At 43.1% G+C, this 16,696-nt stretch overlaps 1 long non-coding RNA gene across 1 annotated transcript; it reads right to left on the bottom strand.

The window, feature by feature from the left end:
• Positions 1-289: 289 nt before the first annotated feature.
• Positions 290-14,400, bottom strand: LOC116829404 (uncharacterized). The gene is made up of 2 exons (XR_004374728.2): positions 13,699-14,400; positions 290-3,006 (listed from the first exon to the last, which is right to left on the bottom strand). It is a non-coding gene; the product is annotated as an uncharacterized LOC116829404 (long non-coding RNA).
• Positions 14,401-16,696: the final 2,296 nt, after the last annotated feature.

Raw genomic sequence — 16,696 nt, 5'->3', positions numbered from 1 at the left:
ATTCTTGGGTGAATACCATCTGGTCCTGGTGACTTTAATTTATCATTTTTTTTCCAAAACCACTTCTATTTGCACCTCAATCTGGGACCGTTCCTCAGATTTGTCATCTTAAAAGAATGGCTTGGGTGTGGGAATCTCCTTCACATCCTCTGCAGAGAAGACCGATACAAAGAATTCATTTGGCTTCTCTGCAATGGCTTTGTCCTCCTTGAGTGCTTCTTCAGCACCTCAGTCATGCAGTGGCCTCATTGACTGTTTGGCAGGCTTCCTGCACCTGATATACTTTTCAAAAAATTGCTGTTAGTTTTTGTGTCCTTTGCTAGTTGCTCTTCAAATTCTTTTTTGGTCTGCCTAATTATACGTTTACACTTGACTTGCCAGAGTTTAAGCTCCTTTCTGTTTTCTTCAGTAGGATTTGACTTCCAATTTTAAAGATACCTTTTTGTCTCTAACTGCCTCTTTCACTCTGTTGTTTAGCCACGGGGGTGTTTTTTGGTCCTGTTGCTTTTTCTTTATTTGAGGTATACATATAGTTTGAGCATCTATTATGGTGTTTTTAAAAAGCTTGCAGGCATTTAAGTCTTATGACTGTTCCTTTTAATTTCCTTTTAACTAGCCTCCTCATTTTCGTGTAGTTCCCCTTTTTGAAGTTAAAGGCTATTCTGGTGGGTTTCTTTGGTATTTTCACCCTACAAGAATGTTAAATTTATTTCCATTATGATTGCTATTACCGAGCAGTTTAGCTATATTCTCCTCTTGGACCAAATCCTGTGCACCACTTAGGACTAAATAAAAAATTGCCTTTTCCCTTGTGGGTTCCAGGACTAGCTGCTCCAAGAAGTCATTAACTGAATCTAGAAATGCTATCTCTGCATCCCATTCTGAGGTGACATGTTCCCAGTCAATATGGGAATAGTTGAAATCCCCCATTATTCCAGGGTTTTCTGTTTTTGTAGCCTCTCTAATCTCCCTGAGCATTTCACAATCACTCTCATCATCCTGGTCAGGTGGTCAGTACTAAATTCCTATTGCTATATTCTTATTATTCAAGCATGGAATTTCTATCTATGGAGATTCTCTGGTACAGTTTGAGTCATTTAAAATGTTTACTATGTTTGACCCTATGCTTTCTTTCACATGTAGTGCCACTCCCACACCAGTACAACCTACTTTTTCATTCCTATATGTTTTGTACCCTGGTATTATCATGTCCCAATGATTATCATGGTTCCACCAAGATTCTGTGATGCCTATTATATCAATAGCCTCATTTAATACCAGGAACTCAAATAGTTATACTTCTTGCATTTCTACACTAGCACTTATAAAATTTGTCAGTATTTAGCTGTTTCCTTCATAGAATCATAGGGTGACAAGGGAACACAAGGGTCATCTAGTCTAATTGAATGAGACCCTTTTCATTTGACTATTTCTCTTTAACTCCTACTTGTACTTTATCTGCTTCAATCCTCTCCTGTTTAGGATATAGAGAATCCCCATTAATAGATCCTCCCCTAAGGGACATTCTCTGTTTGAACCATGTGCTCCTCTGCACTTGTCAGCTTTCATCCAGCCCTTAGTTTAATAACTCTTCTACAAATGTTTTTAATTTTACATGCCAGCAATCTAATTCTGTTTTGGTTTAGGTTGACCCTAACCCTCCTGTGTAGTCTCCTTCTTGACCAAAAGGTTCTTTAGTTCCTAATAAATCTAAAGCCCTCCTCCCTACACCATCGTCTCATCTACAAATTGAGACCCTGCGGTTCTGCCTGTCTAACTGGCCCTGCTCATGGAACTGGAAGCATTTCAGGGAATGTTACCATGGAGGTTCTAGACTTTAATCTCTTACCTAGCAGCCCAAATTTGGCCTTCAGGACCTCTCTCCTACTTTTCCCTATGTACCACGTCCACTGGTTCCACCCCAGCACCGCAAATAAGTCTGTTTAGATGTCTTGAGAGCTCCACAAACTTCACACCCACCAAGCAATTCATCATGCATTTCTCACAGTCATCACAAACCCTACTATCCATATTTCTAATAATCAAAACCCTTGTTCAAATAATAAAAATAAGAGTAATAAAAAAACCCCAAAACACAAGATGCTAAACATTGGCAAATAAAACTTTTAAAAAGGCCAATAACCCAGCAGAAAACTGATAGGGGTTTTTGATGTTTATTGCTCTGTTCTCAAAAAGGGGAGAACCCAGATTTAGAGTCTTTAATAGAAAACACATTTCTATCATGACCAGCTTTTTGAAGTTCAAAAATAGTACAAAGGGAGAATTTTTTTAAAAGATTAAAAAAAAAATAGAAAGAAAGATTCATCATCACAGTCTCCAGGCTGATTTCCTCAGTAGTTAGTCATCAGGAAATGCTACCTCAGGAAATACTTCCTGCATGATCAGCACAAGGAACTTGTGCAATCAGAGAAGAATGGGTACAGAGTCAGTGTTACCAGGCAAGACAATGGGGGAAGCTTGAAAGAGATAGCTTGGAGCAAGTTGAGTTGAGGTATAGAAGGCAAACATTCATGAACAGGAAAATACAATAATGATGGATTATAGCTTTCCACAGTTCGGAATATAACCAGGGCCAGAGTCTGATCTCTGTACACCAGTGTAAATCTGCAGCAACACCACTGATTTCAGTAGTTACTTCAGATTTATGCGGCTTGCTTGTGTTATAGGTAAGCAGCTAGCTCTGCAACGTCAGCTCCTCAGGCTTTACTGGTACGTTCCCCCCAACCTGTCCTGTTTCCTGCTTGAGATGGACCCTAGGTTGTTGCTATAAATCCGTTTTATACCGCAGAATTCCCAAGCCGTCTCTGTTCCGCTTGGTTGGCTGCTGCTGTACCTGTTACTCTTCATACAAGCTACAGCTGGGTTGGTTCTCACCTAGTGACGGTCATTTTCAGAGAGTAGCTGAATACCAGCTCCAGATTCTCTGAAGCAAGCTAGGGAGAAGAAGCCACTGCTATTTTCTCCAGTAGTCTCTCCAGCCATGGGCTGAAATAAAAGGAGAAATACAAATGAATATGATGCTCTCTCTTTTCACTGGGAAATGCTAGTGTTTTCCATTAGCTTTTGCTGGCTACAATGAAGCACTCGGTCATCCAGATAGCCCCTATGGAACGAGTGGGAAGAAAAATCCATTCCTCTCTACACTGGGAGAGGGTTAGAAAGACAGAACTGTGCAGTAATTTAAAGAAAAGAGGAAAGATAAACAGAAAAATAGTTGCACGTACCATACCATTCACATCACACCTGCAAAAGCCAAGAATCCCCTGGGCAGAGAAAAGTTTAGAAACTAAAAGGAACATTCCAATGGTCTAATTGGCCTTTATGGCATGGTGAAAGGCCTAGCTCTTTTCTCTGGCTCTGCTTTGAGGGGAATTGATTTAATTAGTAGCAATATTTGTTTGTTTATACTACAGTAGCACCCAAAATATGCTGGGTGCTTTATGGACACATAGAAAGGGATAATCCCTCCCCTTAAAATCTTGGAGTCTAAAAATACAGTAAGCTATTATCAGAAATGACCTGAACACTGAGGACCCAAAGTCTCACTGAAAGTCAAAGAGACTTAGGCTCCTAATGGCCAGATTTTTAAAGGGATTTAGGGGTCTATGGGCAGAGATAGGAGCCTACTCGGATTTTCAAAGGTATCTAGGCACCAACTCTCATTGATTTCAATGGGAGTTAGACACCTATGTGCTTTAAAAAGTGCCTCTTTTACTATGTATGCACCAACATCCTTTCAGAGCACCTCACCCCATGTGAAAAAATGTCTACAAAAACAAGCAAAGAGGATCAGAATAAAGTACTCTCACTGAGGAGTTAATGCAAAAATACAGTAGTTCCTTGCTAACTATGTTGTTTGGTCTTCAGCTAGGCTGAATACTTTTATGTCAACACTTTTCAAGCAAAGTTTTCTAGAAAGACTAAACACTGCTGCATATCACAAGCCAGATCAGCAACATGTTCAGTAGGCTTCTGTTCTAGGTACATGTTTAGCAACTCAGTTGTAAAATAATAGTTTGACCACTTCCTGATGTGACGCTTACTTCCTCTGTGTGCAATACACAAAAATACAAAGGCCCAAGTTCAAAGGTGAGTCTAATCAAGTTAGAATTGTTGTAGATGTCCCCAAAAGAAGAATGTGTCAAGAAAAGCAACTAACCAGGTGTAAAACTGTGCAAGGTAAAGACACTCCTAGCTCTCCGTAAAATACTTCTTTCAGCAACTTGGCATGTCAGTTACAGCCTCTTACTCTTCCTTATGCTTATTTACATATTGGTAGGTGGTTGTAAATAGCTTGTAGGATCTACACTATTAGGAAGCAGTTCTATACTAACTGAGCATATGGGCACAGGCACCAACTTTCCAATGTGCCAGGGGTGTTTGACCCCAGCTCTGCCCCAAGCCCTACCTCACCCCATCCCTTCCCCCAAGCCCCGTCCCACCCCACCTCTTCCCACCACCCCTTCTCCCAAGTCCCTGCCCCCACCCTGCCTCTTCCCGCCACATTCCACCCCTTCCCTTGAGCATGCCGCACCCTCGTTCCTCCCCCGACCAGAGCCTCCTGCATGGCACAAAACAGCTGATCACGGTGGGTGGGAGGTGTGGGGAGAAAGGGGAAAGCACTAATTGGCAGGCAAGAGGCACTGGGGGAAAGGGGAGCTAATGGGGGGTTGCTGGTGAGTTTTCAGCACCCATCACTTTTTCCCTGTGGGTGCTCCAGATCCAGAGCTCTCTCAGAGTCAACACCTATACATATGGGAGTCTGAGTGTAAGCAAATCCACTTACACTAATTTAAACAGCACATCTTACTTTGACCCAATGACTTGACAAGCATCTTGGTACCCTGTGATCTATCAGAAGACTTAGGCCCAGATCCCCCAAGGGGCTTAGATGCCTAACTCTCATTGAAATCAAGGAAGTTAGGCTCCTAAATACCTTTGAGGATCCGGGCCTCAGAACCTAGAGTCTCTTCTCTGCAGGTACCTCTTGGCCTCACTGATATCAACTTATTTAGAGGAAAAAAGAAAAAGCTTTCAGTGAAAGAACATCATTACATCTTGTTAGCAAATTGGTGGTGCTTATCAATAAGAGACAGCAAAGATCTTATGGATGTATCATGTCATACCAAACTCCGCCTTGACTTTTAATGGCAATAATGCTTAAAAACTATTGCCGTGATCAGTCAGGCCCACGGTTCATAAGTTAACTGAAAGTGAACATCTCTCAGCCTTTATTTTATCAAGGCAAATAAGATGGGCCTTGATATACCTTCCTAGGGCTTCTTAGCTAATTTTCTTTTCAAGCTGATGGAATCTCTCTAATTGTGACCATAGCTGTCCTGATGAACTAAAGAATGTGGTGATAGCAATGGGGGGAAATGAACATCTTTGCTTTTTAGCTTTATGTTTGCTATTGGAAAAACATGTGTTTAAGTGCTTTGCTGGATTGAGACCAACTGATCAGCACTTTGTAGGATTGAGCCCTGAACCTGGTCCTTGGCATCGGATTGTAACCATCCTAAATTCCTAGGCTACCATTCTGCTTTGAGCTGCATAACTACAAACTCACTGAAGCCAATGGTGTAGCAAGTGTATGTGTGAGAGAATTTGGCCTGCTGTCTGCACAATTCTCCAAAATAAAATTTTGCATTAATTTTCAGCTGCTTCTATTTCACACTTGAAAGATTGAAACAAAAGTTAGTTGACATCGTGGCAAGCTGTGTCAGTTATAATAAATCTAATTACCTTTTCTTGATCAGTACCGTACATTACACTGGCCATACGTCATTCTTACACTTGTGCTGTTTGCATAGGTAATTCTCTAGTAACAGTGGTTGTCATTTCCTATCTGCCTCAAGCAATGGTACCATTTATATTTTTATATCTCACCAACTGGCCTGTGCAAGCTGGCAACTAAAAACACAGCAATTTGAATTCTAAACAAGAGAAAGCATGTGTATTTAACTATCTGCATATTCAGATCACACTAGTGCAAAGCTCTCTCTTAGTTCACCAGAATGTTTCTAGGACTTTGTCCTGGATAGATAACACGCTGAGCAATATCTCACCTACTCAGTTATAGTGCAACATACTGTACTCTGGATAGGGAGACAAGACAGCAAATGTGAAAAATTGGGATGGGGGTTGGGGGTAATAGAAGCCTATATAAGAAAAAGACCCAAAAATCGGGACTGTCTTTATAAAATCAGGACATCTGGTCACCCTAATTCTGGATCATCCCTTAATGTTTTGGAGGTTTTGCTGAGTAGTATCTGTGTAACATTGATCAGCTAACACTCTGAAGGTGGAATGGCTGTGATCTGTGTCACACAGTATATGTATGTCTGTCAGCTGCTGTACTTTAAGTTCATTTTCCTTATTTTGACTCTTATCTATATTCCTTCTGATTCTTCTTTTCATCATTTTCTAGGCTGAGTTCATTTGTCCAGCCTATGTCTCTCCTTTGTGCCTTTTAGAGTTGTAGGACATTCAGCAGCTTCTTTTCACAGATGTTCACATAAATATTTTATTCATTTGGATGCATGGGGATTTGTAACCCCTACTTCTTGTTTTTACTTTTGGGCTCTAACTCCTAAAACTCAAAGACAGACAAAACTATGAGCATGGGAATATCCTCTTCTGCCCCAAAAAGTACTAGGGCCACTATTATCTTCTGTTGGGGGCAGCCTCCCCACCCACACATTCCAGAAAAGTCAGTTGGCTTCATTTCTCCGATATCTTCAGGTGCAGATGGCTGGCTTATTCTCCTCCACTGCAGTGGTTGTCCTGCAGCTCTCTACCCCTCCCATTCCCCCTCACAATCTATAGAAACCATCTGCATGGAAATGAGGGCTTTGCCCACTCCAATTCAGCAGCAGGAAGACTCTAAATGAAGAGGGGAGGCTGATTCATGGCACTCCAGGATAAGAGACTATCTTGTGCCTACTGGCCAGTAATGCTTCGTAGCTCCCCATCCTCAGTCTCTAACGTTGTCTTCTTTGTTTTCTGTTTCTTCACATCTTGGGCCACGTCTACACTACGGGATAATATCGAATTAGCTAAAATCGGTTTTATAAAACTGATATTATAAATTCGATTTCATGCGGCCAACACTAGCCAAGAATATCGGTTTTGTGGCGTCAGCTCCAAGGCTAACGTCGATTCGAAGGTGGCATGTGGTAGCACTCCTGTCTATCCCATAGTCCCGCTCAGTCTCCCACCACCTTTGGATTCTGGTTGAACTCTAATTGTCCGGCGGGTTTCTGGGTAATCTCGTCAGTCATTTCCTTTTTTCTCGGAACATCAGCGACATACTCTTCGTGCCGTTTTCCCTGGATGCCTGGGCATCTCATAGCCGGCAACATGGAGCCCGTTCGCTTTTTTTTTTCCGGCCCGTATGTGTACTTGGATGCCGGGAAGAGAGGTGATACTCCACTCCCCGACGCAGTTCACTTGCTTTTTGCATGTGCGAGACAGAGTATCCAGGTTCACAGTTGATTCCCGTACCGTCTACTTGCGCCGGAAGAAAACTAGGCAATGAATGACAGTTTATCTCTCCTCTACTGATACTGTCCACTGCTCATGGATGCCCCTGCGCTGAAATTTTGAAAGCAAATTGGTGATTGACTATTGGGAACTGAATCATTCCCTTATGTTGTTTCTATAAATAGAGTCCGGTCCTGCCAGATAGAGGCAAGTATCTTTAGCGAACCAGTGTATCAGAAAGCACAGCTGCTCCATGTCGTTTCACCGGGGGGTGCCCCGCACAACGCACCCCGTTCGTTCCTCCCCACCAACCTTACCTGGGCTACCGTGCAGTGTCCCCCCACATGTTGTGTCAGTGAATAATGAAAAAGAATGCAGGCCAAAAGAACGATGGAGGCAGCCTCGCCGGGCCTTGACGCCAGCAGTAACGGAATCTTTTCTTTACACCTGGAAAGGGGGGGGTGGGTGAGCCCCCGTATGATCTATGGCGTTCTGTCCTATCTATGGGAGCTAACCGGAATCATTCCTCATGTATTTTTAGCAATATCAGGCAGGGGTTCTCGAGGATGAATGGGGCAGTCCTCACACGCTCCGCTACCACCTGAGAAGGGGAGAGAGGAGAAGTTAGCGGAGTACTGCTCTTCATTGCTGTAGCATCGCGTCTACCAGCAGCTCAGTACACAAATAGCGGTGACAGTTGAAGTAGCAAGGATGAATTTCTCCCTTTTCCTTTCATTGGTGGGCGGGGAGGGGAAAGAAACTGAGAAGGCTGTTCCCTGAACCATCGCTCAGACACTGTGTTTAGCCTACTGACATTGGGCGAGTCAGCGATGCAAATTACTGTTTTGATGCGGGGACTGTGGAAGCTGCGAGTCCTTGACCGCCTCCCTCCCCCCCCTCCCTCCATGAAGCGGTCCATTTGAGTCATCTGGCCTCCGTTATTTTCACGGCAGCACTGTGTATCCTGAGCTTTTTTTTCAAAAACGCTTTTTGGCATTTCGTGTTCTGTAACGGGCTCTGATTACAACAGATTTGTTTTCTCCCATACAGCCATCAGGTTGTATCTCCCGTACGGTCATGCATGCTGGAGCTCTTTTTGGTATTTAGACTGCATCCCACTCCCGTGCTTGATCAGAGCTCCACCAGCTCGGCAAGCAGGAAATGTAATCAAAGTTGCGCGGGGCTTTCCTGTTACCTGCCGCTGCAGTCGAGTTTCAGATTGCTGGACCAGAAGCGGTGTGCGTGGCACTGTGGGATCCGCCGGAGGCCAGATAACGTTCGATTTCCGTCACACCTAACAGTACTTCCGAATTGTTAATATCGATTTAGTGCTACCTCTCGTCGGGAATGGAGTACAGAAATCGATTTAAAGAGCCCTTTATATCGATATAAAGGGCGTTGTAGTGTGGACGAGTACAGCGTTAAATCGATTTAACACTCTTTAAATCGATTTAAACGCGTAGTGTAGACCAGGCCTCAGTTTAAGCAGAGGAACAATCAGCCACTCCCCCAGCCAGTTAGGAGAGCTGGGTACTCTTTCTTCCACAACCGATGTAACTTTCATTCCTGTCAGACTTATAATAGTTTCACAGAATCCTAAGATGGAAAAAAACCTGTCACACTGTCAATTCACCCTGTCAGTTCAGGATTGTTCCTTATGTTCTATCCCCAAGAATCCATCAGTTCTGAATAAATTGCAGAGAAATATCAAAAGACTGGACTTAGAATAGGGGTTCTCAGGACAAATTTTTGGTGGTTTCAGAGTGTGGCCACCAACTCTTGCTGATGGCCACTCTCACACTTTTTCCTAAAATACTTTATTAGATTTAGGGAAAACAAATAAATATGCACATAGACACGTCCAAATCATTGTAATTTATTTATTGCTAGCTAGTAAATCTGTTGTGAAAAGTGATATTAACAAATATTTAAGTGTCACTTTTCATAGCAGACTTACTCAGTCCCGGCAAGCCTGGGAACAAATTAAGCCCTGGATGGGAGGGCCAAGGGAGGCAGTAGAGGGCTAGAGCCTGAAGCCCTGCCACCGGAGTCTGAGGCCTGCTGCTGTGCAGCCAGAGACTGGGACTGAGCCTGAAGCCCCACAGCTACAGCCTGCCACCCTAGGACTGAACCCCAAAGCCTGAGCCCCACCGCCTCTGGGTAAATGGAGAACCCACTGAGTGCCTACTCCTCCAGCAATGTGCCCCAGGTGTCTCCAGAGGATAGCAGGGCCCAACTCCTGCTGACAGCCCCAGCAGGTACCACGAAGGCAGGGCATCCAGGAGCAAGAGGGCGAGGGAGTGGCAGAGGTGCTTAATGACTTCTTTGTTTCAGTTTTCACCAAGAAAGTTGGTGGCAATTGGACATCTAACATACTGAATGCTAGTGAAAATGAGGTAGGACGAGATTCTAAAATAGGAAAAGAACAAGTTAAAAATTACTTAGACAAGTTAGATGTCTTCAGATCACCAGGGCCTGATTAAATGCATCCTAGAATACTCAAGGAGCTGACTGAGGAGATATCTGAGCCATTAGCAATTATCTTTGAAAAATCATGGAAGATGGAAGACATTCCAGAAGACTGGAAAAGGGCAAATATAGTGCCCATCTATAAAAAGGGAAATAAGGACAACGCCTTGTCAAGATTCCTTCCTCACTCTGAACTTTAGGGTACAGATGTGGGGACCTGCATGAGAACCACTAAGCTTAATTACCAGCTTAGATCTGGTTTGACTGCCACCACCCAAATCGTTTAAAAGTTACTTTGGAAACTCTGTCTACATCCCCCCAGAATATATCCCTCCACCAATTCCCTGGTGAACACTGATCCAAACCCTTGGATCTTAAAACAAGAAGAAATTAACCATTCCCCCTCCTTTTCCCTCACTAGTTCCTGGCGAGTCCAGATCCAACCCCCTTGGATCTTAAAACAAGGAAAAATCTATCAGCTTCTTAAAAAAGAAGGCTTTTAATTAAAGAAAGAAAGGTAAAAAATCATCTCTGTAAAATCAGTATGGAAAATAACTTTAAGGGTAATCAGATTCAAAGAGCCCTGAGGAACCCCCTCCAGGTGTAGGTTCACAGTTACAACAAACAGAGATAAATCCTCTCAGCAAAAAGGAACATTTACAAGTTGAGAAAACAAAGATAAACCTAACATGCCTTGCCTGGCTGTTACTTACAAGTTTGAAATATGACAGACTGGTTCAGAAAGATTTGGAGAGCCTGGATTGATGTCTGGTCCCTCTTAATCCCAAGAGCAAACAGCCCCCAAAACAAAGAGCACACAAAGATTCCCCCCATCAAGATCTGAAAGTATTTTGTCCCCTTATTGGTCCTTTGTGTCAGGTGTCAGCCAGGTTACCTGAGCTTCTTAACCCTTTACAGGTAAAAAGATTTTGGTATCTCTGGCCAGGAGGGATTTTATAGTATTGTATACAGGAGGGCTGTTCCCTTCCCTTTATAGTTATGACACTCCCCCAGGGAATTACAGACCAGTCAGCTTAACTTCTGTACCTGGAAAGATAATGGAGCAAATAATTAAGCAATCAATTTGCAAACACTTAGAAGACAATAAGGTGATAAATAACAGCATGGATTTTTCAAAAACAATTTATGTCAAACCAACCTGATAGCTTTCTTTGACAAGGTAACAAGCCTTGTAGATAGAGGGAAAATGGTAGATGAAGTATAGCTTGACTTTAGTAAGGCTTTTGATACAGTCTCGCATGACCTTCTCATAAACAAACTAGGGAAATACAATCTAGATGGAGCTACTATAAGGTGGGTGCATAACTGGTTGGAACATCATTCCCAGAGAGTAGTTATCAGTGGTTCACAGTCATGCTGGAAGGGCATTTTGAGTAGGGTCCTGCAGGGATCAGTTCTGGGTCAGGTTCTGATCAATATCTTCATCAATTATTTAGATAATGGTATAGAGAGTACACTTCTAAAGTTTGCAGATGATACCAAGCTGGGAGGGGTTGCAAGTGCTTTGGAGGATTGTAGCGAGGCGCCCTGGGTCCGAGCTACACTTGAAAGGGCCAAGCAGCTGCAGCCGCCAAAGTGGGGCGAAGCCACCGCCGCCAGTTCCCGCCCCCGCCCCTGCCCCCCAAGTCAAGGGGCAGGACAGGAAGTATAAAAACCCAGCCCCGGCGCTCACTTGGAAGCTGGTCACTGAAGGGAACAGACATGGGGGGGGCCGAGCTCTCGCCTGGCCTGAGCTTCTCCGTGCCCGGTACCCTGAGGAGCTGCCGGAGCTTCCCTGTGCCTGGTATTCTGAGAAACCCATGGTCTGGGACCCACTGGAAGATGCTGGCGAGACCCAGGTACCCAGAGAGGGGGAGGTCGGAAGTGGCCCGGGGGTAGCCAACCCGGGTTTGGCTCCTGGAGAGCCTGAACCCATGTCAGTGTGTTGTGGCCAGGATCACCGCTGACAGCAGCGAGTCTTGGCCACTGATAGGGCCCCGGGCTGGAACACAGTGGAGTGGGAGGGCCTGCGTTCCCCCTGCCACCCTTCCAAGGGTGGCAGACTCCCCCTCTCGCTGGCCTAAGGAGGCCTTTCTCCTGGGCTCTGAACTGCTTGTTGCCCGCCCTGACCTAGGGCCTGGGTTTATAGACTATTGGTGTGTTCAACCCCCGCTGAAGGTCCTGGACCCTGACCTATCTGCATTGGTAGCGAGGCGCCTGGGTCCCAGCTGCACCTGAAAGGGCCGAGCCCCAACGCTGGACATCTACAAGGATAAGATGAAAATTCAAAATGATCTGGACCACTGGAGAAATGGTCTGAAGTAAATAGGATGAAATTCAATAAAGACAAATGCAAAGTACTCTACTTAAGAAGGAGTGATCAGTTGCACACACACAATATGGGAAATGACTGTTTAGGAAGGAGTACTGCAGAAAGGGATATGGAGATCATAGTGGATCACAAGCTAAATATGAGTCAACAGTGTAATACTGTTGGGGGAAGAAAAGCAATCATTCTGGGATGTATTAGCAGGAGTACTGTACACAAGACACAAGAAGTAATTCTTCTGCTCCACTCTGCACAGATTAGGCCTCAGCTGGAGTACTGTGTCCAGTTCTGGGTGCCACATTTCAGGAAAGATGTGGACAAATTGGAGAAAGTCCTGAGAACAGCAACAAAAATGATTAAAGGTCTAGAAAACATGACCTATGAGGTAAGATTGAAAAAAGTGGGTTTGTTTAGTCTGGAGAAGAGAAGACTGAGGGGGGACATGATAATAGTTTTCAAGTATATAAAAAGCTGTTACAAGGAGGAAGGAGAAAAAATGTTCTTCTTAACTTCTCAGGATAGGATGAGAAGCAATGGACTTAAATTGCAGCAAGGGCAGTTTAGGTTAGACATTAGGAAAAACTTCCTAACTGTCAAAGTGGTTAAGCACTGGAATGCATTGCCTAGGGAGGTTGTGGAATCACCATCAGTGGGGATTTTTTAAGAGCAGGTTGGAAAAACACCTATCAGGGATGATCTAGATAATACTTAGTCCTGCCTTGAGTGCAGGAGACTGGACTAGATGAGCTCTCAAGGTCCCTTCCAGTTGTCCCATCTCAGTAGGGTCTGGTGAGGCTTAGTGGTACACAGACCTTGTATTTCACTCTCAGTATTTTGGGCCATTACTAGGGTATTGCAGTGCTTTCATAAGGGCTGCAAGCTCAGCAACAACTATTTTTCCTCTGAGGAATTATTTTCAACCATGAGGATTGTGAGAGACTGACATAGGTTTTGTGTGTGTGCGTGCTTTGGCATGATTTCCCTCAGACTTCACAGAAATCGCCACTTAACTAAAATTCTTTCCCGTGGTAGCATAATGTGCCCGTCTGCCCACAACACACACACTCTCTCCCTCACATACTTTTAAAAATATTCTTCTTCATCATACTGCATTGAAGGCTGGCAAACATTTCCCTTCATTACAATTAGTTGGAATGTCCTTAATTGTGAGGAGTTCACCATGAGTTCACTCTGCCCTTGTGTTATCTTGTAACTTTGTTCACCTTTTTCCTTATGTGATCCCACAGATACAGAATTTCACCCATTCAAATATCTCCAGTTTACTAGCAAAAATATCTGAATTATGTCACAGATGTAGAAATGCATCTTGGGATCAATGGATTACAGATCAAGTCATGTGCTTGTCATCACACCCTTTCTATTTATGCTCTCACTTGCTCATCAAGGCCAGGTCCTCCATTCCTCTTCATGCTCAAAGTTTCCATTGATCCCAGGATCTATGGTAAAATGGAAAAGAACTTACTTGCACAGTGGAATATGCCAAACATGTTCAGAGCTAAATCTGGTTCGTTTCCTTTACATGATTTTTTAAAAAGTTGGCATTCTTTCCTTTATAAAGCAGTAGTGCGAGTTAATAGGCATGCAATAATAATTAGCATAATTTAAAACCTGTGTCCTTTAAAACACACACACACACACACACTGCTGAAAAAATAAATTCAGAGGCTAAGAAATACAAGGAGATAAAAGAAAATGCAACTAGGGTAGTGTAACATGCTAAGTAAGGAGTCTTTCCTTTCAACGCACCAACATAATTCAGCGGTGGAAGTGGAACAAGAGTTACACGAGCACACAGTACAAGATGACTCAAGTATTATCTTACTAAGAGTTAGAAATATTTAGAATGTTTGTTTAATCTCTTCAACTTCTCTTCTAGTGAAGTTCTGATGTCAGGCCTTGATGATTCAAGCTTTTTCTAAGCACTACCAGTCTCAAGGCAAAACTGAGGCAGCTTGAGATTGCCAGTTGCCAGAGGGATTAATGAAGATTTCTTAATTTTTTTTTAACTGCAGGAAGTGTGTCATTACTAACAGCAGTGATCATGTTTTAGTGCATTTATGCCCTTGGGTCATATGAATCTTACACCTGTGTCAGGAGTTGTATTTTTTTCCTTACAGAAGAGTTGGAACACTTTCTCCACACACGTGTGTTGGATCACAGGACTGCTAATATCTCTGCACTGTCATGTTTCTTTGACAATGTGCTATGTATGAATTATTTGATAAAGAAATACATAAGTGTTTTCAAAATAGTCATTCTGGTGAGCCTTATTTTGAATGTAAACTTCAGGACAGGGGCTGTCTCTTACCAGGTGTTCGAAGTGTCTAATATAATAGAGCCTCAAGACTGACTGGAGCCTCAAGGTGTTATTGAAAAACAAACAATTCCTGGTGTGACAATGACACTTAGTCACCACGGGACTCAGAGGAATGCCACAGTTTGGAAATGTTAGTACAGGATAAATAACTACAGGTCTGTCGCATCTTATGCTACGGTATAGTATTAAAATTGTTAATTTTTCTTTTTTTGTTTTTGTTTTTGCTGACTGCATAAAGCTGAAATCACGCATGTTATATGCGCGTAAGATGCGACAGACCTGTATAATGTCACTGTCACAGTTTCAGGGAAACTATCTGTATTCTCCCCACTATGGTCCGCCAAGAGTACCCACTTTTATTTCTGGCTCCCAGTTGTCACCTTTCCTGTGTAGAGACCCACATCTTTATCCCTCCTGACCAGGCATATTAAGGCTGCACAGCTCCCTGGTTTACCCTGTGATATCCCCAGCAAGCCTGACTGCCTACAAGGCTGCACTGTGGTTTCTCTCCAAAGGCTATGAGCACAGTATTGCCCTCAGTTGTAAGTTACCACACTGCTCCTTCTAGGCAAGCATATTTATTCTTAAAGTAAAAGCAAGATAGAGAAAACATATTAAAGCAATAAAAGAACCTATACACATGCTAAAATGCTTATCAAAGGTCAACCTAACTCCAGCCTAGGGCTTTGGTAGTTTTCACAACTGGGTTTAGCCAATGGTTACAAGTTCATATCTGTCTTAGATCCAGAACTGAGACCAGGCCAATCAGCCAATTTTTTATACAGCTCGGCCCTCTGATCTTGGGCTGTGTAATAGGTAATCAACAGAAAAACACCCTCTCCTCAGGGCATAGCTTCAAAAGACTGGGTTTTTGCATAACTAGAGTGGGGAATTTGATTAACCTCTCTGTAGGGATACCCCAGGAAATCAACTTAATACTTATTGTCCAAAAGTCCATACTTGTCTGGCATGTTTTCAGTATAGTTTTTTGAACTCCCAAATCTCACATCTGTCACATCTCCCCCCAGAGAAGTTATAGACAATCCCAGCTCACGATGATACATAAACTTAATACAATAAGGGCTTTCAATTATATTGCAGGGAGATTGCCATATCTGTCGGTCACAACATACGCTTGGATTAACACATGGAGCAGCAGAGAATACAGCAATAAGTATTTGTTTTCAGGGAGGAAGGGTGTCCCACTCAGCCTGAAGTCAGAATTTAAAATTATTTTTGTCTTCTGCTGCACTTCTGCTGTGATGAGCAATTTGCAGTAATGTGCTACAGTCTGATTTCTTTGTGAAAGCAAAAAGTATCCTTTTCCACTCAGTAAAATATCCAAAAAAGGTAAGGTTTCAGAGTAGCAGCTGTGTTAGTCTGTATCCGCAAAAAGAACAGGAGTACTTGTGGCATCTTAGAGTCTAACAAATTTGTTCGTCTCTAAGGTACCAGAAGTACTCCTCTTCTTTTTGCAAAAAAGGTAAAATTACTCATTTTGCTCTAGGGGTCGTGTTCCACTCCCATTGAAGTCAATGGGAGTTTTGTGACTGACTACCATTGGAGTGGGAAGAGCAGACGCTCAATAAGAGATTTTCTTCAAAGAGCTGCTGCTTCTCTCTTGTCTTATTCCAAGAGCTGCCATTTTTTATGAATATAAACAGGAGAGTGTCTAAGACAGTCTTTCAAAATCACAACAAACTGACCTATGGGAAGCAATCCAAACCCCACAAACCAGATTAGTGAATTTCAGCTATAAAATTATTCCAAGCAGGAGAAGGCCCTGACTCACTTTTACAGTTCTACTCAACCATCTGCACTATTTTAGCCAGCAGGAATGGATGGATCAAGGGAATTGCTAATGAGTTACACAGTCTATCATTGCTAGACTGTTTAAATCCAGTGGCCAAACATAATCACCATTTGATTGATAATTATTTGACAGCACATCTGAAATGAGTTGTTGGATACAGTCCAGCTCCTAATGGACAGGTGTCCATACCACAAAAGACCACCATCACACTTGACAGTCACCGCTCTCCTTGTTGGCTGTC

The sequence above is a fragment of the Chelonoidis abingdonii genome, chromosome 8 (assembly GCF_003597395.2).
Source record: "Chelonoidis abingdonii isolate Lonesome George chromosome 8, CheloAbing_2.0, whole genome shotgun sequence".
NCBI classification, from domain to species: Eukaryota; Metazoa; Chordata; order Testudines; family Testudinidae; genus Chelonoidis; species Chelonoidis abingdonii.
Note: the sequence above shows the minus strand (reverse complement) of the source record. Positions and strands in the feature narration are given on the sequence as shown.